Source organism: Struthio camelus, chromosome 1, assembly GCF_040807025.1.
Source record: "Struthio camelus isolate bStrCam1 chromosome 1, bStrCam1.hap1, whole genome shotgun sequence".
Lineage (NCBI taxonomy): Eukaryota > Metazoa > Chordata > Aves > Struthioniformes > Struthionidae > Struthio > Struthio camelus.
The window spans coordinates 3,320,859-3,345,317 of NC_090942.1; the positions used below are offsets into that span (position 1 = coordinate 3,320,859).

Below are 24,459 nucleotides of genomic sequence, written 5' to 3' on the forward strand. Positions count from 1 at the left end.
GGAGCCCGGCTGCCCGCCCCGGGCAGCGGGGGGCTTTGCGGGAGGCTGCCCGGGAGGCTGCTCGGCAGGGCCGGCTGGGCTGCGGCGGTGCCTGCCTCGCACCCCGGCAGGACGGGGCTGGGGGGGGGGGGGTCCCTGGGAGGGAGAGCCCGGGGTCCCCCCCCCCGGCCCCTTTTCCCACGGCGGCTCCGCGGGGAAGGGGCCGGTAGGGACCCCCGCGGGGCAGCGGGCTGAGCCGGGCACGGCCCTCCGGCTTTGCCCGGGCTGTTTTGGGACGATGCTGGAAAAGGAAGGGGAGGGGGTTTGCAGAGCGGGGTGGGGGGGGGGGGAACCCCGCTGGCATCGTCCCCTCCAGGACCCCAGAGCCGGTGGCCGGTTCTCCCCGGTCCCCGGTGCCTTTTCCCCCATGCACAAGGCTGAACTTTTCTCCGCGGAGGGAGCGGGACCGACGTTGCAGCTTATCCCCTGCCACCTCCGGCAGCGGCTCTTCCTCCCCCCGGGCGGCGGCGGGCATTTGCCCCCCGGTGCCCCAGGGGCCAGGGGGCTGGAGGTATTTGCAAACTTTTCCTGCTCCCGACCAGGTCTGCGGCTGGACGGGGCTGGAGGCAGAGCCCGTTTGCCAGGGAGGATCAGCGCCTGCCGGGTGACTGCCAGGGAGGGGACAGGGGCCACCCCGGCGGGGACACCTCGAGGAGAAGGGGGCGGGGGGGGGGGCATCCCCGTCTTTTTCACCTTCCCGCAAGGTGCCGAGGAGTTTGGCTGCCCAAAACCCAGGCTGCGGAGTCAGCGCTGCTAAACCTCCCTCCCTCCGTGCATGTGTGCGCTGCAACCGAAACCTGCGTATTGATGCTCTCCGTTTATCAGACATATGCCCCTGAATTATGTAGACAGGGAGAAGCGATCTAAACACCAAGCCGCACATGGTTTTGGTAGAAATATAATACTCCGGCGGCAGATGAGTTCCTCCCAGATAAACAAACCCACTTGCACAGCCCCAGCAGGGCTAAGTGCTGTTTGGGTTTGTAGCGGCTGCATGTGGCTGTTACATACCCAGCCCCGAGGAAACCCTCCTCCTGGGGCCCCATCTGCTCCCCTTTCCGCACAGGGATGAAGCCCTCGCCCGTGCCGGCGTGGGGCAGAGGAAGGGATGAAACCTGCCGCTCTCGCCTGTCCGAAGGGACCGGGCGGAAAGCATGAGAGCCATGCTCCTCATCCATAAAACTTCCACCCGAAAGTCTGCTCCGCTTCGATTTCCAACCTCGCCGCCACCAGGGAACCGTCAGCAGCTGTGAGAAAGGGGCTCGGGCTGGACGCACCTGATTTTTCATGGCTTCCCTCTCCGCCGCCGGGATGTCGTGCGCGGGATGCGACACGCTAGGGAGGATGCGGGAGGACAGGGGCTGTCCGGGTCGCTGGGGCGAGCGGGGTGCGGAGGGACGGTTTGGATCAGCCCCCTGGGGATGCTCTTATTCCTGGGGAACGATAAAGGTTTCAGGAGATTTTGCAGGCAACGCGATCCCTCCCAGCCTTCTAGGGACTTATCTTGAGCGTGCACCAGCCCTGCACAAATATGTTTGAGGGCATAGAGCGTTCTTTTTTTTTTTTTTTTAAATCTGTCCTCGGTTTCACCTGGGTCTTGTTTATAGAAGCTGGTTAAATCCGTGAGCGGGTGGGACCAGCGGAGCATGGGGTCGCTTTGCCTTCTCTGTGATTTTAATTACAGCGTGTGCCTCCCAGCGTGAGATTAGATGCTTCCTTCCCCCAGCTAAGCCACTGTCTTAAGGTCTTGGGGATCAGAGCTGCGTTTTGTTTGCGTTTTTAATTGCCTTGGAAAGTGCTTGCTTGTTTGTTTGTTTGTTTCTGTCTGGGACCCTCCATCAGAGCCGGGCTTCAAGCAGCGCAACAGATGTGTGCCTGCTTTTTGTGCGCAGCCAGGTTTAAACACGCAACCCCAGCCCCATCATGAAAGCCTGGGAATTTCTTCCCTCCTCTGCCCAGACCCATCCTCCGTGGGGGTGTCTCCTTTCCTAAAGGACCAGTGTAAGGCTTTGCCTTTCTGTCCCGTCTTAAATTTGCGGCACTCGGAGAAATCAGTAAGACGCAAAACCAATGACAGATGCATGATCTGAGCGTTGTTGATGTCCAAGATGGGTGTTTTTTAAAATACACGCTGACGATCAATCACGCTGCTGCTCGGAAGCTTTCGCTTGATGATCGTAACTGCCTTGTAGGTGCCGGAGACTGTTGTTAAATCTGTTCAGCCTGCAATCCTGCACCTGGGTAGCAGAGGAATGAGTGCTATAGAAAATCTTAAGACAGACACTGAAGTTTTCCACTGGGAAAGGAAATATTCCAGCCTTTCCTCTTTCTTTCACCTACGAGCCTCTCTGTCTGCATTCGCAGTGTGCCTGCTGCTATGCAGGCTGGAGATGCAGCGAAGCGAAGGGCTCAGCACAGGCACGAGACCTGCGATGATCTGCTGCCGCCGAGGAGGCAGAAGTGGTCTTTGGCAGCCAGATCTCCAGAGGGTGGTGGTTTCGGGGCCCGATTTCACGGTGAGGTCTCTGGGTCTGCAGGGTGAGATGGGGAGGAAGGACTCTGGAGCCCCCTTTTGTGCTGCATCTTTCTCCTTTTAGTGAATCACTTTGTCTCTGTATCCCGATTTGCTTGACTTTGAATGGATGTAATAAAAGCTACCTCCTTCCCGGAGTGCTGGGGTTTGATTAACATGCTCACGCACCTCCCCGAGATGAAAAGCGTCGAGGGGTCTTACGCTAGTCTGGTGTGCTGAGGGTTAAGGCTGTGTTGGAATTAATTTCTTCTTTGGAAGGAAACTCAGAAAATCTTCCTAAAAATCTGAGCATGACGCTGTCGCGGTAGGCTTGTGCTCGGCTCGCTAGTGCGTTGTGTTCCTGCTTGGGGAGGGTGTTAAAGGTAAGGCATTTTCGTTTTGGCGCTGGCGGTGCTAAAGTTGGTGTCTTGGCACGACATACAGATGTTTTGGAGCAAAACGATATTCTGCGATCATCTGTCTTAGCAGTCACTTGGCTCTTCTCACTGCAGCCTCACAGCCCCTCACGGCTACCCCAGACCCCTTATTCATTATGATACCCCCCCCTCAAAAGTGAGGTCCCATGTGGCTGAGAGCAGCTGAAGGGCAGAGTCACCCCTCCCAAATGGCAGTGGCGGGTTTCCTAAGTGCCAGCCTGTGTCCTGCCCACTTGTCCTTCCTAGGTAGAGATGCCGTTTGCGGTACGACTGTTCCGCGCAGTGCCTGGTGCTGAGGAAAGGTCCTTTCTGCTCACCACCAGTGTGATGAAAGGCTTCAGAGGGCTCTTTCTTACTCCTTCCTCCTTGCTCATTAGGCTCTGTTAATGGACAGTAACCCTGCCAGACGCCCAAGGCCACGGGACTTCCTGTCTGGGCAGCAAGTCTGAGCCACACACTGACTTATTGCAGGATATTAGCTATGAGCGTGCTTCCCTGCATGCATGTCTTGGGGTTAAAAGCACTTTATATCCACTAGATTTGACCTCTCGAGGAGCCTGCGTCAAAAACCAGGGAGAGAAATATGCAGAGCTCTCCGGATGCCTTTCACTCACGCTCTGGAGTGCTTTATAACAGCGAGAAAGTACTCCCGTTCCCCCGGTGCAGACTGGGAAACTGAGGCACGGAGAAGTGAAGTCTCAGTCTGAACCCGATTAATTGGTGAGCCACCATGGTGGTGACCACCATGACCTCCAAGTGGTACTTAGAAATGGGAGCAATGACCAGTCCCCTGTCCCTTGAGCCCATGCTGCAGCAATCAAATGCAGCTCTTGGTCAGAAGAGGACACTTCTGAGATTGACCTTTTTGCAGCTAAAATGGCAGATGGGTGCTTTAAAAGGAGAAAAGCCTCATCTTAGATTAGCACATGGTCCAGGGACAGTAATGCGCCCATGAACCTTGGTTTCCTTATCTTTACAACTGGGTAACAAATGCTTTTAATAATCTTTGAAAGCGGAAAGATTGTTGCCAAAATGAGAAGTGTTACGACAGTGAGTCTGTGTGGCAATTGTTTTGAAACTGGCATTCCTCTCTGTTTTTTTTGACTTATCCCGCTGGAACTATCTGATTTTCTTTGTTCCTAATAAGGCGCATATGCTCTGCTGAGTTTGCTTACTCCTTGCTTCTCTGCATCTCGTAAGGTGCAGAAGAGCCACCCAGGCAAAAGGCTCCAAGTCTTCGCACTATGCCCCATGCAATGGGAGCCAGTGTAGCATGACACCTTACCTGTGACCCCCTTACCCCAATCCCCCCTTGCCTTTGCAAAAAGACTCTATGAGCCCTTAGAGATGCTCTGAAAACTTTTGAACGGGCACGCTTTGGTGCGAAGACCCAGTAGTCGATGCATGTTAGACACCTTTCATCTGCGCAGCTCAGTGCTTCTGCCAGCAAGGCAACACACTTTTCAGTGGTGACTCCTGGAGCAATCTCCCCATGGAGAAAGCCAAATCTTTCTCCCAGGTATAATGCTCCCAGGTGTTTTCCGTCTTAAATGCTAATGTTCGCAGAGGACACCTAGTGCTGAGGGCTGGAGAAGAGCCGGAAGGCCTGAATAGGAGCAGTTATCAGATTGAAAGCTACCATCCGCACTACGTGGTCTATCACCAGGTGGCTTTGACCTAACTTTGGGGACTTTCTCTAGAAAGGCTGAGATCCTGTGCAGACCCTGTGACTTGCTTTTGCCCCAGGCCTCGCTGCTGAGAAGACTTTCCGGCGTTGTTTAAATAGTGGATGCTGTGGAATAGAAATCCTGGCCCAAAATGAAACCAACAGGCTGAGATTCACAAACTTCTTTCGCATGGGAATAAACAAAAATTGCTGCCGAGCCCATCTGGATTCGAACCGCTGACCTAGAAGTGAGACCTTCGGTAGCCGGCTCTCTCCGCTTTCACACCTAATCTCTAAGTTCCCCTCCAGAGGTGTTATCTGTACCTGAATAGTCTGCCTGGGTTTCCCTACCAAGCCATTAACTATAAATTTACGGGAGCTGACTGGCACTAGAATTCGCCTTGTCCTTCTGACAGGGTGAACATGTGGCTCTAATACAGATAATATGGGATAGGTTTCCATTATAGGCATTTGCATGATATATACTCATACATTTCCCCCTCCTCAGAGCTCATGCGAGGGCCAGAGGAATAAATCTCGATGCTTGGTGAACCCTCACAGCCAACGCTGCACCAAACGCATGTAAATGTTCGCAAAATGAGACGCTGCAAACCGGCTGTTGAGTCTCCTTAAGCATAAAACACTACACGGGGGAGGAAAGGTGAGGGAGGTGACAGAGCTTTCCGATCCTTGTGTTGTTTTCCTTTAAAATCACAGTGACATGGTTAATATTTATTTATTTATTGTGACTTTTTCTGAAGTGAGTCACACGCACTTACTAGCAACAGCCCCCTGATGCTCATTCACGGAGAGCCACGTTGGCAAGTCTATAAGCATTAAACTCTTTGGTGACTGAGTTTAGAGTTATAGGAATTGGAGCAATGAATTAGCAGTAAATCAAATCCCGGATGGCTCTGTACCCAACTGCGGCAAGATTTAAATTAAAAATATCTTGTCGAGATGAAGTACTCATAAGTCAAGCACTGGAGTTCTGTCAGTCTGGGCTTCGGCGGCGAGAGCTCGGCCCCTTTGAAACACAAACCATGACAAGTCCACGTATTGATCCCCAGCTGGACTGGGAAATTGCCACTTCATTTCTTTTATAAACTGTTCTTGCCTTTTTTTTTTTTTCTTTTCCCCCTGAAGGGAAGATGGTTGCGCTGGGAAGCTGGGGAAGGGTTTGCAGATTCGCTGCACGTGCGTGGGGGCCCGTTTGACTTGGTTAGAGCATGTTTGAGTGCAAAAAAGGGATTTATTTGTTTTTTGTGACCGGGGATTTGTCCGTAATGTAGCGCTAGAAAGAAAACTCGTTTAGAGACTAAAGAGCTGTATCCTGTTACAATTGCCTATTGATGGAATAGCAAGCAGTTGGTGTGCAACACTGCTTTGTTTTCCTTTACGGAAACTTATTCTGGGCTGTCAGGAGGAGACTTTGATTCTGCTAGCGAGTTGCCCTGTGGCCCCGAACAAGTCGCTTGGCTTAAACATGAGTTTCCCTATTATAAAATGGGGGTGGCTGTGCTGCCCCACCCTTGAGGGGCACTTTGGGATCCAAATTGACCATCTCTTTAGCCACCATCTGATAGTCATTTTGCTCTAACAACCTGTACAAATGAGTCACTTTTCTTAAGTGAGATGAATAAAGCCAAGGAGGTTCAGATCAGGAACTCAGATGCCAGCCTGAGGAACAGCATCATGGATGTGGCTAATAGCCGTTAATACCCACGGGCCTGTCCCCAGGCTGTTCCCTCATCCCCTTCCAGCTGAAAACGGAGGCTTTCAGAGGCGGAGAGGGACAGGACCCTGTGCTAGGTTGGAGGAAAAGGCTCTGTCACCGTCACTCTGCTGGGGAGCAGAGAAAGGAGGTGAGTTAGGACTATAACCACACGAGTTTCGGAGCTAATCACATTTCCTTCAAAGGACAATTGAGAAAAAAAAAAGAAGAAAACTAGGAGGAACATGTCTGCATGAATTGCTAGAGTAAAAAAGTAAGTTTCTGGACTGCTTTGGGAAGCCTGTTTCATTTTGTCAAGGTTTTGGTGCATATCCCTAATTCTCGCGAAAAGCAGAGGACCACTTAGCGGTTCGTAAGCGGTTACCCTCAGGCATGTGTGAACGGGGTTGTTTTCGTGGCTTCTCTTTCCCCTGCAGGTGCATCACAGCTGAGGGGCATCTCCCCTTTCTAGTTGCATCTGGCCCTTTGCACCCTCCTTGTCGCTGTGGCTCCTCCCAGTTGGATGAGGAGGTTGGTCCCAGTAGGAGCCCCCTTTCCCTCTGGCTCTGTCAGCACCCAGGACTCATTCGGAGGGTTGCAAAACCTTTGTGCCCAGTGTGCGGAGAGATGTGGGATGCCCGTGCATTGCATTGCCCAACTGTGCTCTGCATCGCTCCCCAGTGCTGTTGAGGGTCATATACCTCCGTTGCCCCTGGGGCTGGGACCCCAGCCTCTTCCCCTCCAGGGTTTCCAAGCCCCCCTGGTTGGCCAGCAGCTCCCTGGGGTGGGCAGCACCCTGGGGACAACCTGGAGGGAGAACGGTGGGTTCAAGGCCCAACTCTGCCGCTGATGGAGTCAGCTCCCGTGGGGCGATTGCCTCCTCACCCCAAAGAAGACAGGATCAGCCCTGAGTTTTCCTCCTGCGCTTAGCTGCTATGGTGATGAGTTGCTATAGAAACACATAGTTAGCATTATTATTTATTATTGAAAGGTGCTTCTTTTCATCTCTTAAACGCAGGGTCGTGCTAGGAAGAGCCTAATGGTGGGTGTGGGGTGCTGCCCATCCTATCCACCCAGACCGTGGGTTAGGCTTCCCCGGGAGCTGGGCTTTATCCGTGCTGGAGAGAGGCAACCACGCTGCGCTGGCCCAGCGGGCTGATCTGGTTAAACAAATCCCCCCAGTATGTTCCCGTCACAGGTTCCTTCCTTCGGCAGATCCATCCTTTGGAGGGGGATTTGAGTGAAGCGTTTCATTATAATGAGCTTAGTTATTTCCAAACTAGTAATCGCATGTCGCCATTTGGTGCAAAGGGTTTGCATTAAGTTCTGTAATAATATGCCTATTCATCCATCACAAATACTATATTCACAGGACCTTGTAGTGATTGCCTCGTAAATACCTTCTCTTATCTCTTTGCGTATGCTGCTCCTTGTTGTTTGCTGAAGTCCCCCCCGCCCCGGCTCTGCAAACCCATCCCTCTGCGCTGGGAGGCAGAAAAGCTCCCCCGGCGCTCCTAGCACTCCTGTCTCCTGCTCCCGCTCTGCCTGAGCCTGTCTGCAGCCAGGATCCTGGCCGGGCTACGCGGGGACGTGCACCTCCTGGGGCTGCCTTCAGCCCCTGCAACGGCAGGCAGAGCGAGCAGCGCTCGGCCTGTGGCTCTGCCCTCCCTCGCTTGCTTTGCAGGTACGGTGCACGGGGCAAATCCTGCTCTCTGCTCCTCCCTAGCTGCCTCAGGAATGGATGCTGGGGGTAAGAACAGGGACGCGAAGCCAGACAGCTGAGTCCCCTCCTGCAGCCACTCGGTTTGTGGCTTCTCCCTGAAGCCCGCAGCGCTGCGGAGGTGGCTCTGCAAGAAGCCTCCCTCCATCCTATCGTCCTTCGCATCTGGGCAGTGCCCGGGCCCCGAGGATGCTGAAATAGCCACAAGAGGTGGCTGAGTGGGGCCAGGAGGTGAAAAGCTGGGAGGATGGAGGGGATGTCCAGAGGCACTGGGAGGAGCTGGGCTGTTTTTGCCCTCCAGCTGAGCGCAAGTGCAATGCGGCCCTGAGGTAGAGGGCTCAGTTTTGCCGGCAGCAAGGATTAGCTGTGCAGTTCTTGCTCCTTCCCCTCTCAGCTCTGAAGGACTGCCTGGAAAATGCCTGGCTTAAAAAAAAAAAAAAAATCCCCGAACCAAAAAAAGGTTTCCTTGATGCAGAATTAACAACTCGGAGCTAAAGTTTCAGGGCTGGCCGGCATAGCTGCAGGCGGGGATTTCCCAGCTCCTCCTCGCAAGCCTTGCACAAAGCTCCAGGTGCAGGGCTGGCTGCACTCCCCACGGCGGACAAGCCCCTGCGGGAGGGGGAGGGATGCAGGAATGGCTGGACCGGGGAAGGTTGCTGGATGCTGAGGGGCTCAACCATGAGGAAATCTCTGTGGTTGCTGGCAGAGCTCAGCCCTTGAAGTTGCCCGAATTCCCCGCTCTCTCCCCGGCCTGCAGAGCTGGGATGGGGAAGCGTCCTTCCCAGCCTTTGAGGAAACAAAGGGAGGCTCTTTAAAGCCCCCCGACTTGAGCAAGAATAAAACACCTTCCCTTCACAAGGCCTGTTTCGTCGCTTGAAGTCGATCCCTTTGGGCTTTGTATTTCCCTTCTCGGAAGCTGAGCGTCCCATAGAGAAGACCGAAAAACACCCGGTGCAAGAGCAAGGGCTCAGGGGTCCCTCCAGGGCAGCGCAGCTTGGAGGCTGAGGGAGGGAAACAGAGGTCCACAATGGGGGTACAGAAGGCTTAAGGCTCACCCCTCCATCTGCCAGAAACCCCGGCAACCCCATGGGCTCTCTGCATCCCCAGGAGATAGAGCTGCCTTCCAGAAGTGGCCTCTGAGGCTGCATGCATCCCCAAGCAGGGTGGAAGTGCATGAAGGTGTGCTTTTGCTTGGGCTATATCTCCTTGGGTACCGGTGAGAGCGCGCCTTCCCTTGCCCTGTCCCCACAAGGTCACACCTAGCCGGTCTCTGCGGCATCGATGGTTAGGAGCACCTTGCTGGGGTGAGAGATGCTCCCTAGTGTTTTACAGGACCAGTAGTCCTGCTAGAGTCGTACACAGCACTCAGTGGGACCTCCCCTAAAAGGATAGGGTACATCCTTTTGCCCAGTGGCTATTTGTACCAAATGAAAACCTTTCACATTTTGGTAGGGTTGCTGATGTGGACATGAGCCTGGGGTTGTTCCTGCCTTTTTCTCCCTCCTAACCTGTAGCAGGCTATTTGGATACTGGGCTTTAGGGCTTATACCTTAGGAGAGAGCTCATTCAAGGGATGCCACCGGTGCGGGATGCCACCTTGGATCCCACCACAACCACACTGTGAAGCTTCAGGTTGCTCTGCAAGCTGCAGCTGAAAACAGAGTCCTTTTGGCTGCTGGACCCAAAGGGGCTTTGCAGCCACTGGCTTTCCTTCCCTGATGGCTCCTGGATCCCAGGAACTTCTCACTGTGCTCCAGTGAGGGGTCTGGCCAGGAGGTTGTAGCTGCATCGCTTTTCCTTGGAGGAGGATGCAGAAGGGAAGGGAGGTGAGCTGCACGCGGCAGGAGTTGGACGTTGAATACTATGCCTGTCAGAGCCATTCAGGAGGTTTTTTTATTTTTATTTTTACTTTTTTTCTCTTCCTTATAATGGAGTTGCTGCCCTCGCTTGTCTTTGCAAGGCAAATAGCTCAAAGGGAAGCCTCTGAATGAAAATAACAACTTTTAGGACTAATTTCTCTCTGCATAATGTCTCAAAAAAAGCAGGAAAAGGAAATGGCAAGCGGGCATAATTAAGTAAGTATTATCCATTAGGAAGGGGAAGCAGCTATCAAGTCGATTTCCATTTCCTTCTTATTTCATACGCCTGTTTTTTCTGCCTCTCCAGGAGGCGGTGTGTGGAGTAGGTCTCTCCTTAGCTTGGAGAAGTAAATATTCAGAACATGATGTGTTCTGAAGCTCTTTCCAAAGCTTTCCAAATCTGGGCTAAGCTGAGGATTTTTAGCATTCTCACAAGCCCAACTGAGCTCTCCAGCTTCTGTGGGACCTGGCAGGGACCTATTTCCCATGTTCACGGAGGGGAACTGAGGCGCAGGTGGGTAGCAGGGCTTGCTCAGGTGCATATTCTCGGTGTATCTTTCTTGTCTGCACATATTTCTCTTCATTTCTCCCAGTCAGGGTGAAAGTAGAGATAACTCCTTTCAACTTGGATGCTTCCCCATGTAAGCCGGGACGTTGGCAGTGTGAACGCGTAGAGGTACCCTGTGTTGCTCTGGCAAGCACCTTAGGGCTGAGCCCCCCAGACCTCACCTGGTCCATCCCTGCCTGACCCCAGAGCGGTGGGACCCCAGGGAGCCACAGGTTGCTCTCCCGATTGTGCCCTCTATTGCCTCTTAGGATAACACATTCCTGGCATGGGCTGCAATTACGGAGCCTTCAGTGGGTGACTGTAACACGTTTTGGCAAGGATGCGGGATGGATTACGCACCAGCCTGCAGGAGAACCGCTCACCTCCCCCCCTACTCCCGAGCCTGTAAGTGGTGTTATTAAAGGCTGTCAGGAACTGCTGTCATTGGCACAGTCAATGGCTGAAACAAGGCAGCCCTCAGACTTTGACTCATTTGGAGTGCACACACAAACACACACACACACGCACACACACACACACACACTCTCTCTCTATCTATCTGTCTCTTATGCATAAGCCAGAGAAAAGCAGTTACTCGGATGCTGTTTGGACCTTTTTTTGCTTTTGTTTTGGAGAAGGAGTCTTGACTGTCCTATCACACAAGGACGAGATTTTGTTTTTTCATTACATCTTACAGCTAGCATGTGCCTGGCTCTCTCACTCACTTGCAATTGAGACTGGGGTCCCCTTTTTCCAAATATGAACAGATGCATATACACACACGCACACACACACACACACACATGCATATATTATATATATGTATAATGTATAAACCACACACATTTGTACGCACATATGTATGCACACATGCAAAATATACATGCTTAGAAAATGCCAGTCTGTCCACTCTGCATTTTTTCCCAAATCGGTGCCAGTTTTGCTAGCACACAATTCGGGAAAGATTTTGCAAGTCCGGGGTGAGCTCTCTAGAGGAGAAAGAGCAGCCTGGCTGCACATCCAAGGTTAGGACACAGAAGGAGTGACTTAGGGCAAGGCCAGTTCCCTTTTCTCTCCCACTTTGCTGTGCTCTCCCTCAGACATTGGTGGAATTGGGGCTCTTTCTAGCTTGTGGGGAGGAGACATGGCGGAGAGAGAGGAGGGAAACCATTGAGCTCTGGCTTTCACTCCACCGCAGGACAGGTGCAATCCTGAAAAAAATGTTTGTGTTTGGGAATGCAGCTTCCTGTGAGCTCCATTGCTGAAATGCTTTTCAGGAGCGCTCAAGTGAGGCAGCAGCAGGTTGCCAAGAGCCTGGAGCAGATCCCCAAGCGATTGCGACCGGGTGGCGATCTGGTTTCTTGGTCCTCGCTCTTCCATGTACTCATGCTCGGGGAAGACCCCAATGGCCTCATGTTCTGGCTGGTTAATGCACGGGGTGCAGAGATGCACTCCCTCCCAGCAGCAGCCCCACACAAGCTGCTTTCTTGCCTTCGCATTCCTCCTTTTGAGGGGAGTGGGGATGAGTTACAATTTGCACGTGTGGACGATTTTCAGACTTTTCTTTAGCTGTGCAAGGATAGGGAAAAGTCACAGTGTGATCCTTAAGGACCATGCTCCTTTGCTTTGCAGGAGATAGTTGGAAGGGGGAAGAAAAGGTGTCTTGCAAAGCAGCAGTTTGATTTGATGCTTGTTTTCTCTCGCCTCTTGCTTCCCTTTCCCCGGTAACACAGACAGTGGAGCAGCTTTATTTTACAATAAACAAAAAGGTCTCCAGGTGCAGGTCTGTGTTCGCCTGTCTCTTCTCTGCCGCTCTCTGCTAGTTGGTGACTTACTTTGCCACCCATAATTAGCCTCTTCCAAGGTCTCGTTGTTGCCGGGCTGAGGCAGAAGGTTATTGCAACTGCCTGCTCTCAAACATGGAAAAATCCATCCTTTTTCGAGTTCAGTGTTAAGAGGGAGCAGATTTTAGACTGTAATATGTTGTGTGCCTGGAACTTGTCTCTGCGAAGGTCAGTCCCTCAAACGGTTTGAGTAACTCCTCTGGTTTTAATTTGGCTTTTGCAGGCATGTCACTTATTTCTGTGGGGTGTCCGTCTAGGACACTCACACCCTGGAGTTTCCCATGTTGCGGTGCCTAGGGACCCAGAACTGTAAGAAAACTTTCCTTTTTATGTAGGCATTTTGCTGATACAGGCTTTGTACAGCCTTTTTAATAAGACTGTGGAAAAAATGAGCATGAAGTGAAGATGGGGCAGATGAAAAGGAGATCTTCCTTCAGGGAATAAGAATTCTTATCAGCAGAAGAGACTTCTGCTAGCTGCGGGCTCAAGACAGCCTGAGCTTTCCAAGGAGCTTATTGAAGCTCCAGCGCAAGGTGAGAGAGCAGAGTCAGGGGTATCTCATGCTCTTCAACCCATAGCTCAGCGGTGAAGAAATCTGGTGAGGTTTGATCTCTGGGAGGATGTGAACCTGCTTCTTTCATCGCCCAAGAGTGTGTCGTGATGATGATACAGCGAAGCATTGCTCACGGGAACATCTGGGAAAAGAGAGCCCCTGAGCGAAGGTTCACTGTCTTAGAGGTAGGGATGGAGGTGTCCATCTGCTGGGACGACCACACTCAGCTGGGTATCCCAGCGCCTTGCAGAGGTGGGCAGGCGGCAGAAGAGACCTCATGTGGTCTGTGCTGATGCTGTTATGTGCTAGGTGAGACCTTAGGGGTGGAAGATGTGGGTTTGAGCCTTTCTAGGCAAAGGAAAGAGTCAAATATCTATCTTGTATCAAAAGCCACGCTCTGCTCCTATGAGACTGAGTTATTGGTGAGAAGAAAGCTGACCTTCTCCCATATTTATGAAATGAATTGTTTGCTTTATTTTTGTGTGTTATTTTTTTTTAGTTTTTTTTCTCCACAAGCCTATTACAGAAGGAGCACAATACTTCATTTCACAGGAAATAACACTTTTTTAATTTTCTCCTTCAGCGGATTTTTTTCTTGTTTATTTGTTTTTAAAGCTGGTTCAGACGAGCAGGCTTTATTCCCCTTAGCTTTTCTTGCTTTTCAGTTTGATTGGCACACTGAAAATGGACATTGCTGCTGATATCCGGGTGTGCCCATCAGCTGTCCTGAGGCCTGAGGGTATTTCTCCGTTAAGGCTAGTGAGGGTGCACAAATTCTCGGGGAGCTGAACAAACACAATATTGTTTTAATATTCGCAGCCCAGCGAGTCTGATAGTTAAAAGTAGTCAGTGTTTCCCTTACTACCACACAGATCTATCCCTTAATTCTCTGGCTGTCCTGTCTTCAGCCTTCACCAATATGGCTTTTTCTGCATATCTTTTCCTGCAAGAGCTGTTCTTAAGGATGTTTGGAGTAGCAAGTCCTTTGGAGAGCTACGCAGAATCCATTTCAATTTCCTCTCTCCTCCTATCTGCAGAGATCTGATTTTTGGAAGCTCAAGAGCTCTGTGTTTCCTGAACATAGGTTCCTTGGAGTTATCTGAAGCTACTTTGCTCAAGTACATTCACAGCTTTCGAAAACTTTGGCCATTGCATTCACATATATATATATAAATATATATATGTATGTATGTGTGTATATATTTTAATCTATTCTCTCTTCCCTCCTGTTTTCTTTCTCTGTCAGGAATCCAGCTGGGCAACATGTGGCACTTGTAGGACTTGGAAGGCAGGAAGATCAAGCAAACATAGAGCTTTCAACAGAAGAGATAAATTTCCAGAATAAATTCAAGCCACGTAGGCCCCGTCTGTTTTAGTTTTAAAGCCCCACTGGTAGTAATGTGTGGGAGCTGTAGATATAAAGTAAAGGAGAGAAGAAGAGTTTATTTGTATTATTTCTGGCACCTTGGTAGAACAATCTCTGTTCTGAGGTCATGGTTTTTGGCATAATGTTAGTCTGCATTGATTGCACCAGAGAAACAGCCTGTTGAGTGCTACCTTGCAGTGTGATTTGAAGGTAAAGAAGAGAGGGGGTTTTCTACACCAAATGAGAGAGAGCGCTATAGCTGAAAGGGGAAAGTGCTGGATTTGTTGGGGTGTGCGGGATGCAGATGGCGGCAGAGGAGAAATGTCTCGTTCTTAATAACACACTGAATTGAGATCGCGGTTTTACACCTGCGTACGCCGTTAAGGTTTTTCTCCCAGCCCTTTGGTGCTCGGCAGGGCCACAGCTGTGTGCCGCAGGCTCCTTTCAGATGAGGATTTCCTGCTTACTGAAGTGATAGAGAACAGGTCTGAGTTTGATGGGCCCATAACATTGAGCCACGGCCAACACTGGCCTGGCTGGACTGGTGATTTGGTCTGCTTGGCATCCCCTATGTATCCTGAGTGTTGACGTGTTGGCCTAAGGTGGGGTTAGTTGGGCAAAGGGGGATGCTAGATGGGCATGTTGTTCTTCAAAGAAGTTCCTCTCTCTACTCACTGCTATGCTTTTATTTCATGAGGTTAAAAAATAAATAAGCCCAAAAGCGGCACCTGGATGTGCTCCCCAAATCTATTCCCGTAAACCCAGTAGTGTCCGGTTCAGATCCACGGCACCAGCGATGCAGACCGCATTTCCCTTCCTCTGCCCTCCACTTTTTCGCAGCAGCTTGCAGCCGGAACAGAAGATTTGCAGGCTCTCACTACTGAAGCTAAGGCGAATCTCAGCCCTTCCTCCCGTTTGAGCGCTTGGCTCACGTTATTCAAATCCGTCTGCAGCCACCCAAGCCTCTGCAGCCAGCCCCAGGCTCTGCGTCCCAGCCGTGCAGGAGCCGGGGGCTGCGGCAACGCGTCGCATGCTGCAGCCCCTTTATCCGAGGCCCCCGGGGCAGGAGCACAGATGACGCTTGCCACGAGCTTCTGATTCAGGCTGAAGCGGTTCTGATGGCATCCCAAAAAGGCAGTGGCGTATGTGCACGGGTTTGCATGCTTCTTACGGTATTTAGGGAGTCTCCAGTGCTCTGGAGGGCTTTCCAAATTGCAGCTGTTGAATCCGGCAGGGTGAGGGAAGAGAGGGACAAACCCCGTTTTGGGGAATGGGATGAGCAGAGAGGGGGTAGCAGGAGAAAAAAAGGTGCAGGCTTGCCTGCTGCAGTGGCCCACGGGGAGCAAAGGGCATGCGGAAAACAGTCCCCTGTGGATCTTAGCCTTTCAGCATTTGTGCGTCTGCTTTGTGGCATTCAGGTCTTGCATCCTGTGCTATCAAGGCTCCCATTTCTAAATGAGTAGCACTTCATGAACAGAGATGACCTTCCCACGCCCCCACGTTTAAAATGCCCCTCGCCTCAGACACAGGTGCCTTTTGACTGCGTGTGAGCAGAGATGAACAAAGCAGATGGTGTTTGGATCTGGATTAAATTAGAGTTTGGGGTGACATTTTGCTTGCAGCTGACTCTGAGCAAATAAGCAACTTTCTTCTGGGTAGTATGACCCAGATCTGAAACCACAGGTTATTGCAAACCCATAAAATATTCGTTCTTTTGTAGACTGAAAGGGTTCATACGCCTGTTTCTGGTGCTGGGTTTTCTCTGCAACACCTATCCTAACACAGCTAATGCCTTGTGGTGATGGATCTGCAATTATGAGGCTGTGCAAATAGCTAAAACAATTGCATCACTCTCCTTGTGGCTGCTCTAGGATGATTTGTTGATAGGACCAGGCATTTGTTTGTGCAAGCAAAGGGTCAGATCCTGCAAAGTGCAGTGCACCTGCAGCTTCCATTCATGTCGGAGCGTCTGGCCTAGGGAAGATGTTTATGAAAGGAATAAGAGAGAATTTGCGTTTTACAGATGTGCTTGCAAGCTGTCTAGGAAGTGCCGTTGTTGATGGCAACCTGAAAGCGTCTCCTTTCAGTGTTTGTTTGTGTGGGGAACTGCACATTTAAATTGCAGAAAGCTTTAGTAGCAGAGGAGTTGGAGGAGATGGGTCCTCCCTTTCTCCCCGCACCGCTGGCCCTGCACTGGGTGTCAGCAGCAGGACTCTGTGCCATACCATTTTGGGATGCCCTGAATGCTTCCACGCAGATGCATGGCTGAATACGTGACCACTGAACTATCTAAAGTAGCTCCAACAATGAAACTCGAGTGTATAATGCACCTATTCTGCTGATGCTGGCAAGTGCTCATGGAGTGGATGAGTTAAGACCGATGGGAATTTACAGCTCTGGAGTCGTGCGGGGATGTGTGTACTCCTAAAGCACGCACTGAAGGAGACTTTAATAATGAACATCAGCTGTAGAGGAGGTTCTCCTGGTGCTGTGTGCTCGGCTCTGCAGAATACCTAGTCTTGTCACTGTGGCCCTGTGCTGAGGATCAAGTGCGTGGGCTGTATTTGTGGCTCTGCCACGTTGACTCTGTGGGTCCTTGGCCAAGGCTCTTCACCTCTCTGAGCCTCTGTCTCCTCGGGGTGTTTCTAGCCTGAAACCTTCTGGAGGTGGGGATTGGCTCTTAGCATGAGAGTTTTGACTAGAGCTTCTGGTTGCCCTTGCGAGCAGCAGCTGTGCTATTTTACTGGGGAGGAGCTGGATGGATGCTTCAGGACGAGGTGTGATGTGCTGGTGTGAATTGCAGCAGGACAGTGAAATAACAGTGGCATCATATTATCAGGCTCTGTGCCATGTAAGCCTCCCAAGTCGTGTATATGGTTTTAATCTATATACACATATACTCCCTAAATGAGGGCTGTTGCTTCTGATTCTGTTGTCTTATAAATGGATAACTAGCTCTAGGCTTGGCGTTAAATATTGTTCTTGAGAAGGAATTAGGAAGGCATAGTATTGTCCTTTGTTCAAGAAGACCTTCTGCATATAGAAGGGTTGGGAATATGTTGGATAACATTGCCTAGGCAGCCATAGTTTGAAGTTACGGAATATCATCTGTCGCTCTATATAGTTAAGCAATTATATTCTCTCTTTTTTTCTTTTTCTCTTTTTCTTTCTGTAGCTGCACTTTTCATGTTGATACATATTTTCCAAGACCTTGGGAAAGACAGCACTGGAACTTCGCCCCAGAATTTTAATTTAATGGGACTGACTTGTCCTCCAGATGTGTTAGCAGCTGGTGGAGACTCATCTTAGGGGCATCCGAAAACTCTGGAGTCGTGGGATCCATGCCTCACTCGGGAGGAGAGGATGTTTTGGTCCTGAGATCTCTCCACACGTCCCAGTCTCTGCCCATATCTCCTTTCCCAAACTGTCTCTGTGGCAATAGCTCAAGCACTGTTTAATCTATCCTGGGAGGACTGGAAAATGCAAAGCCTTTACATGCCATGTACAGAATGTGATTATTAGAAGCTGTAACTTGGTGAAATTTGGATAGACTTTCCAAAAGTCTCTCCATGGGGAAAGATCACCATGACAGCAGTAGAGAACCCTCTCAATTTTTAATGCCTGCTCCAAAGCACGGAAGCTTTCCAGTGAGATGGAGGAAAGAATACTAGCAAGGTCAAATATAGGAAAAATTAAGAACCCGCAAAAACTTTTTTTCTCCTAATTTAGTTCTCAGAATGGCCCAAGCCATTCTGAATGCAACTTTTTACAGAGATATTAGCCTGAGGCAGACACTGAGTTGGGGAAATTGTCTCCTGAGTAGTTAAGGTTTGTCAAAGTAATGAGGACCTTAAAACCCAGTCTTAGAATAGAACATGTCAGGCAACCTGAGCTATAGGTGTTGCTATTACTGCCCTGCGCAATTACGTATGCACACTCTGGCCTGCACAGAGTGTACAGGCATTGCACAATTCCATGGGGAAAAAAAGAAAAAAACCCTGTCTGTAGGACGTGCAGGGTAGATTTGTGCATCTCCTTGCAAATGCAGCCAGTATACGTGTATACAACATATCAGCTCTCTCATAATCTTTCTGTTAACAAGTATAGCATGTGATTATCTTTTCCCTGCACTAGCACGACTCTGCCTCTTGTCTCTATCTGACCCTAGCCATATCTGGCCTGTCTGGCTCAGCAGTATCTTGAGACTGTCAAGTATGATTTGGAGCTAGTTATTCTACAGCAACAGCCAGGCAGGTCTCTAAGAATAACTTCTCATTGGCCTTTGTATGGATTGGCAGATAGCTAGGCTTGTCCTTTGCCTTGGGGTGACAAAGTCACTAGAAGAGCAAATTAGTAGCAAATTTGTAATGATTTATTTATGTATTTTTTTGGTGGTACTGACGGAAAGGCTGGCAAAGCCCTTGCTTATCAGGGTTGTGTCCACACTGAGGCGTTATGGCTATCAGCAGAACGAGTAGCATCAATCCCCCTTGCCGCTGCTGGGCTTGAAATTGTTTCTCAGCAGGATGCCTCTGCTAGGGCATGCATTGCACTCTCCATCAAAGTCCTGCTGCCTTGTTCTCCTTTTGGATTGGACGGCATCTGAGCCGTCCTTCAGCCTCACTGTCAAAAACTCCAAGTCAAGTGGGGATTTTAGCCAAAGAACTCTAAGGAGGAGTCCTCTGAAGAAGACACCTCTCATTTGGTCTATCTTGGTTTACTCACAGGGATATTCTCTCTGAACACAGCGGCTGCAGCGAGCCTTGCTTTATTTAGAACTTGACAAAAAGTTCTTTTAAGCTAGTTTAGTTAAATTTTATACCTGATTTTAAGGTAGTTTTTATTATATTTGCAAGGGAAAGGTCTCCGTGGACAAGTAAAACATGCAGTAGATCAATATTGTTCAAAATATTGCGTTATATTTTTTCATATGTGCAGAAAATTTCTCTCTTTGGAGCAATCCTATATCTGCAGAAGATGCCTGGAATTTGGATCTGGTGTACTTTGGGGCAGAACTATGGACGAGACAGCATTTTGAGATCTTTTAAAGACCTTTTTTTCAAGACCGCAGAGTCATATAAACAGTAGAAACAGACTACTTCTACTTAACACTTGCAAGTGACATGCTAACAAGAAAGAGACCTAATTATCCTGGGTAACACAAAGAAATAACCGTCCCACATCTGAACTGCTTAGGGGCTGGAAGACAGCACCCAGTTGGTGAAAGACCTAGCGCGTAAAAGGTGGAGTGATAAAAGAAATGGCATGTGAGGGCCTGGCGGGGTTCATGGGTGCACAAAGACCCATCCACAAGCATTTATGCACTCAGTCCCTAGCCTTGGACAGAATTAGTATGTGCAGACTAAATGAAACAAAAAAATGCCTATTTTTTTCTTCCTAATCTCCAGTACAGCCGCTCACCATAAAAATATTGCTAATAATTGCAGTAAACTTCTCTGACACTGACGTTTTCCTTTAGGTTTAGACGAACAAATACCAGTCAGCACGATTCACTGTCGCTCGTGATAATGTATGTTGTGGATTCAAGCTCGGGGTAAGTTTTGAGATGGTCCAGCCACCCCCTGCATGGGATGTACTTGCAAACCTGGAACTGTACTCACTAGTTTGCTCTCTTTAGCCCCTCTCACAGGAAGATGAAGGCTAGGGATTTGCTGCATCAGCGCTTTCCATTGGCTCCATCTATGGCCAGCAGTTGATGCTTCAGAGTGCGTCGGATGCTTGTCCTAAAATGAAAGGAGGAAGCTTTATGTTGAATGCTGCGTAGAAAGACAGCCTTTACTCTACAAGATTCCTGATTCCTGTTAATACCCCGCCTTGCTCCAAATCAATAACGTTGGGCTGGCCAGCTTTATACTCTTTATTTGGGAGAATTTCCTACATTCTTTGAACTATTAAGTGTTGGTCAATGGTAATGAAGGCTCATCTGATGTGCAGATGGCCTGATCCTATGCAGAAAGTTCACCAACTCTTTCTTCCTCTGAAGTTTTCTTCCAAACTTTGGTACCCCTTATTCCCCATCCTGGTACCATCTTTGATTTTCCCAGTCCTGGTGCTTGCACCCTGGCCTATCCATGCCTCTTTTAGGCTGCTCTGCTCCAGCTGCCTTTTGAACATGTAGTGAAGTCTCAGACCTCGAAGACAGGGGCTTCTTTGAAAGCGGTTTCCCCAGCTCCAAATATAGATCTCAGTGCTCCAACAACCAGTAGATCAAGGTCTAAAGGTTTTATTTTTCTTTTAAGTCCCAGTTTTATCCTTGCTGGTGGCTTATATAGGTCTATAGAAAGAAATAGCCAGTGACCATAAAGTCACGGTGAATAGGGAGTTACTCTCTGTACCACGCTTACGGGGAGACAGCTGAAGTATGGTCTCTATCTTACTGGTTTTGGCTTTTTGTGGATTTATATGGTGCTAATCACAATACTTTGCTCTGAGAGAGAGGACTTGTGTCTCACAGATCTTCCTAAGATTGCAAAGCAGGGGGAAACATCCACTCAGTGGCATTCGGTGCAACATAAGCCATGTTGTATAGCCTGAGCCAGCATGAAAATAGCTACCTGCTGATTCATGGAGAAACCAGAGGTCAGAGGCTCTTCCTTGCTGTGTGGGGATTGCAGTGGTGTTTTAGGGCTCACTTCAGTAATGGACCAGGTCCAGAAAATTTAAATGCTTAATTTGGGTACTCATCAGAGGCTCTTACATCTGGAAGGGAAATTGCAAGTGTAGCCTTGACTCCTGCAATTAAGGAAAAACCATTTTCCTCAAGGCTGTTCTAAAATGTTGTAACTGAGCTACAAGCTGGGAAGACTTGCTGGGATTAAACCCAGTTCATTTTCTTCTCGATACTCCTCCCTTCAGGGGCAAGAGGAGTGTTTACTCCTGTTGCTGTCTAAAGTCCCAATTTGATCAGGGTCTCCTAAACCGTAAAGTGCCCTTTAGTTTGCCTGTCCTGCTCTCCCCGTGAGAGTTGCATCTCCATTAAATGCTGTAGAGTTCTGCTTCGCAGTGGGGGGAACGGAGCCCCGGGAGCGTACAGTGGCTTCCTCGGGGGAAAAGAACGAGACTTTAAAGCAGAGGTCAGCTTATCGCTCTGTGCTTTGGCAGTTCTCCACCTATCTCATTGCTTTGGACCTATATCGTTTAATACAGTTTCCCACTCAAAGTAGGAGTTTAACAGTAGCAGTCAGTCAGCAATATTCGGCACTATTGTGACATGGTTCAGTTAAATGGCTTTGTGTGCTCTTGCGGTAATAGTCTGTTTTCTGGTGGTCTATATTGCCCCAGTTATTGGAATAAGGAATAATTTTAAGAGGTTTATTCTCAGAATACTTTGAGGAGACAGAAAAATACTGTTACTGGTGCTGTGCAGAGGGGAACTTACCCATGATGACACATGTGGAGTCTGCTCCAGAAAAGAGAATTTAACCCCGGTCTGGTTATTTCCGTGACCACTCAAAACTCCATTCTTGTTTTTGTGGCAGTGAATATTTGATTTTCACTCGAGTCTCTGTGGAGTAAATTCTTGGAGGACCTCAGAAACCGTTACAAGCCTCTCTCCTCTCCCTTCCAAGCAGAAAGGAGCACTGCTCTGACCTGCTTTTGCTGTGAGAAGAACCAGATAACTCAGTCGGAAATGCAGAGAGGAAAAATACCTGCATGCAGTTTTCTCATACAGGGAACCAGGAAGGAAGGAAGAGAAGTCCCAGTCATGAAAAATGTTAATCCCACCACTTAATGTGCTTCTGGAGGATGAGCAGGTACCAAGATGATGGGCACCATCTGAGTGCTTGAATAAAATGATCTGTGATGGGTCTAAGCTGCTCTGTTTCGCTGAAGCTTAAGTGTCTTGCAAACAACCCGCTGCTGAAATAAATCTCTCTGTTTGGGACAAGCTGCAGCTTTCACTGGAGTCTGTTCATTGTGGCGAGCTCCAAAGAGAAGATGCTCTGAATTGGGATGTCCTCAGGGAGAGACTTGCCTTCATTTTCCGTCAGGCATGGGACAGGTTGTAAGTTCAGGGAGAAGGGCTTTAGCCGAAGTTAGAAGCTGGCCTTTGTTGAGGGAGTTGTCGACAATGTCTCCATATGAGTTTTCTCTCCGTGTCAGTTCCCAAAGAAAAGCTTCTATCCATGGTAATCAGGGTTTATTAAAGGAAGCCAGGAAAAATCTTTAGCCGAGATTAAAGGGATTGTGTAGCTGCACTTGGTGCTGAATTGCTGTGCCGTGGCTCCGTTGCTGGGAGTCCGCCTAGTCAGCATCTGTGCACGGCCTCCCGTGTCCCAGGAAATGAATAGCTGTGCCTGAGTGGAGCAAAAGTAAACAGAGGAGTGCGCTGCCAGATTAATGCTGGGCTTCCTCAGCTGCACTACGTGGCAGGCATTCCCCGGCAGCCCCGGGCACGAGCAGGCATCCTCCCAGCCAGGTGCTGCCTGGTGGAGAGCGCGCCGGGGGCCCTCCCACCACCAGCCAGTACCCCAGGGCTGTGGCTGACCCGCTATGCCGGAGGAAGCGCTTGGATGTGGTTCCCTCCTGCCGTGCTGGCTTTGGGCCTGTTTCAGTCCCGCTGTAGATTTTAACTGGTGTTTCTGCTCTGAGCTCCTGGCTGGAGCAGGATGCGAAGCGGGTTTTGCTTCCTTGGCTCTTTCCAGCCAAGCTCTCGTGCGTGACTGCTCTGGTGAGGCCCTGAAGTCTTGCTGCTGACCTTGCAGCGTCCCTGCTGCTGAACGTGGCTATCTCACGGGATCTGCTGATTCAAATCTGTCTGCCACCTTTCGTGGCAGGAGGGTTGTGTGCATGTGAGACAGCTGAATAGGGAGATGCAGTCATCTCTCATGCTCACCCTCAGATGTGTTCCTTTCAGGGACTGCAGCGTACTTCCTCAGACATAAAGCATCCATCTTTATTTTCCTCCCTTGATGCTTACTGGGTTGTGAAGATGGGCTCAGCATACTCTGACTTTTCCATTTAGTAACACAGGCACCAGATGAGTTAAAAGGAACTTGGAAAATGTCTTCATCTTGGGTTTGTTTCACTTCACACTTTTCTTATCCAGAGTGCCCTCTCATGAACAGAGGGTTGCATATTTTACAGTCTGGAAGTGTTCCCTGGAGAGCTCAGAGCAGGACCAAGCTGCATCCTCTACCTCAGTGGTCTTCAACCTTTTTGGAAATGGTTGACAGCAGTAAACAAGTAAGGAGGTAGAGTAGCATCATAACGTACTGTCCTGGAGATGGAAACTTAACCTTAGTTATGTGAGCTCAAGGGGTCTTATGAGGAATGTATTATTTACAAGCCATAGACTAGAGGTCCTACGTCTAAATGTAAGATTGTGGAGCAAGCCCTTGTGTGGGAGCTGACTCTGAGACCTTCCTCTGACATACACAGTGCTGACTGTGGACAGAGATGGACTGTCTCCTGGAAAGAGCCTTGTATGAGCCAGATTGGCTTTAGGAGAGGGCTTCATCTGCTCCATTTTCCTCTGCCCTGTAGAGGTTCAGATCTGACGTAGCTCCTCTTTTGGAGAAAGAACGGCATCTTCCTTTGGGACCTCTGCATGTCATGAAGGTTGTGTGGCATCACTGCTTTAACCATGGTCAGAGAAAGAGGTAGCAGAATCTCTGCTCTTTCACGGTCCTTGGAGAAAAGAGACTCACTCAGGAGATTCAGCCTGGAGAGGATGCGTTTAGAGCACTGTTGGGACCTATAGGGTCCTCTCAGCACACCTGCTGTGTATGAGAAATCCAGCAGAGCAGAGGGGCAGTTGTTTGAGTAAAGGAGAAAAAAAGAGGGCTAGGTTCCACCAAAAGATCTTCCCTTACTGATCCCTGGGGCTGAGGGACCTGTATGATCTTCCTGGGGATCTTGGGTACGTTTATGAAGAGGCTGTTGAGGGCAGGAGCCATGTAGAGCCACTCAGAGGGACAGGCTGGTCTCACATGGGAGTGCTGCATGCTAGGTCACGGCATCACTGCTAACCACATCTCGGGGGGGAATAGAGGGTGAGCCTGGTCATTGTGGGATTCTAGTATGGGTTTATTTTAGAAATACCCAGATCAAAGCTTAACCCCAGACCTCACTGCCTGCTCAGTGAGACCTTTTGTTTATTTGTGCTTTTTTTATAATTAGTTTCTTGCAGGCCAAGCAGTCCAAGAGACGGGGTATGTCTGGCACCATGTTATTTGTCT

At 49.7% G+C, this 24,459-nt stretch overlaps 1 protein-coding gene and 1 long non-coding RNA gene across 5 annotated transcripts in view; one reads left to right on the forward strand and one right to left on the reverse strand.

Annotated features, from left to right (window-relative positions):
* PLXNA4 (plexin A4) overlaps positions 1-24,459 on the forward strand; it is a 461,571-nt gene that overhangs the window by 307 nt on the left and 436,805 nt on the right. Inside the window, exon 2 of one of the 4 annotated variants that reach the window (XM_068953849.1) lies at positions 1,106-19,811. The exons of 1 other annotated variant lie outside the window; for it this stretch is intronic. The gene's annotated coding sequence lies outside the window, so the exon portion shown is untranslated. Of the gene's footprint in view, positions 1-14; positions 19,812-24,459 lie in introns of those variants that run through there. 2 more of the 4 variants (XM_068953915.1, XM_009679322.2) reach the window with 2 other exon arrangements.
* Positions 18,415-22,672, reverse strand: LOC104146986 (uncharacterized). The gene is made up of 2 exons (XR_694820.2): positions 21,657-22,672; positions 18,415-20,001 (listed from the first exon to the last, which is right to left on the reverse strand). It is a non-coding gene; the product is annotated as an uncharacterized lncRNA (long non-coding RNA).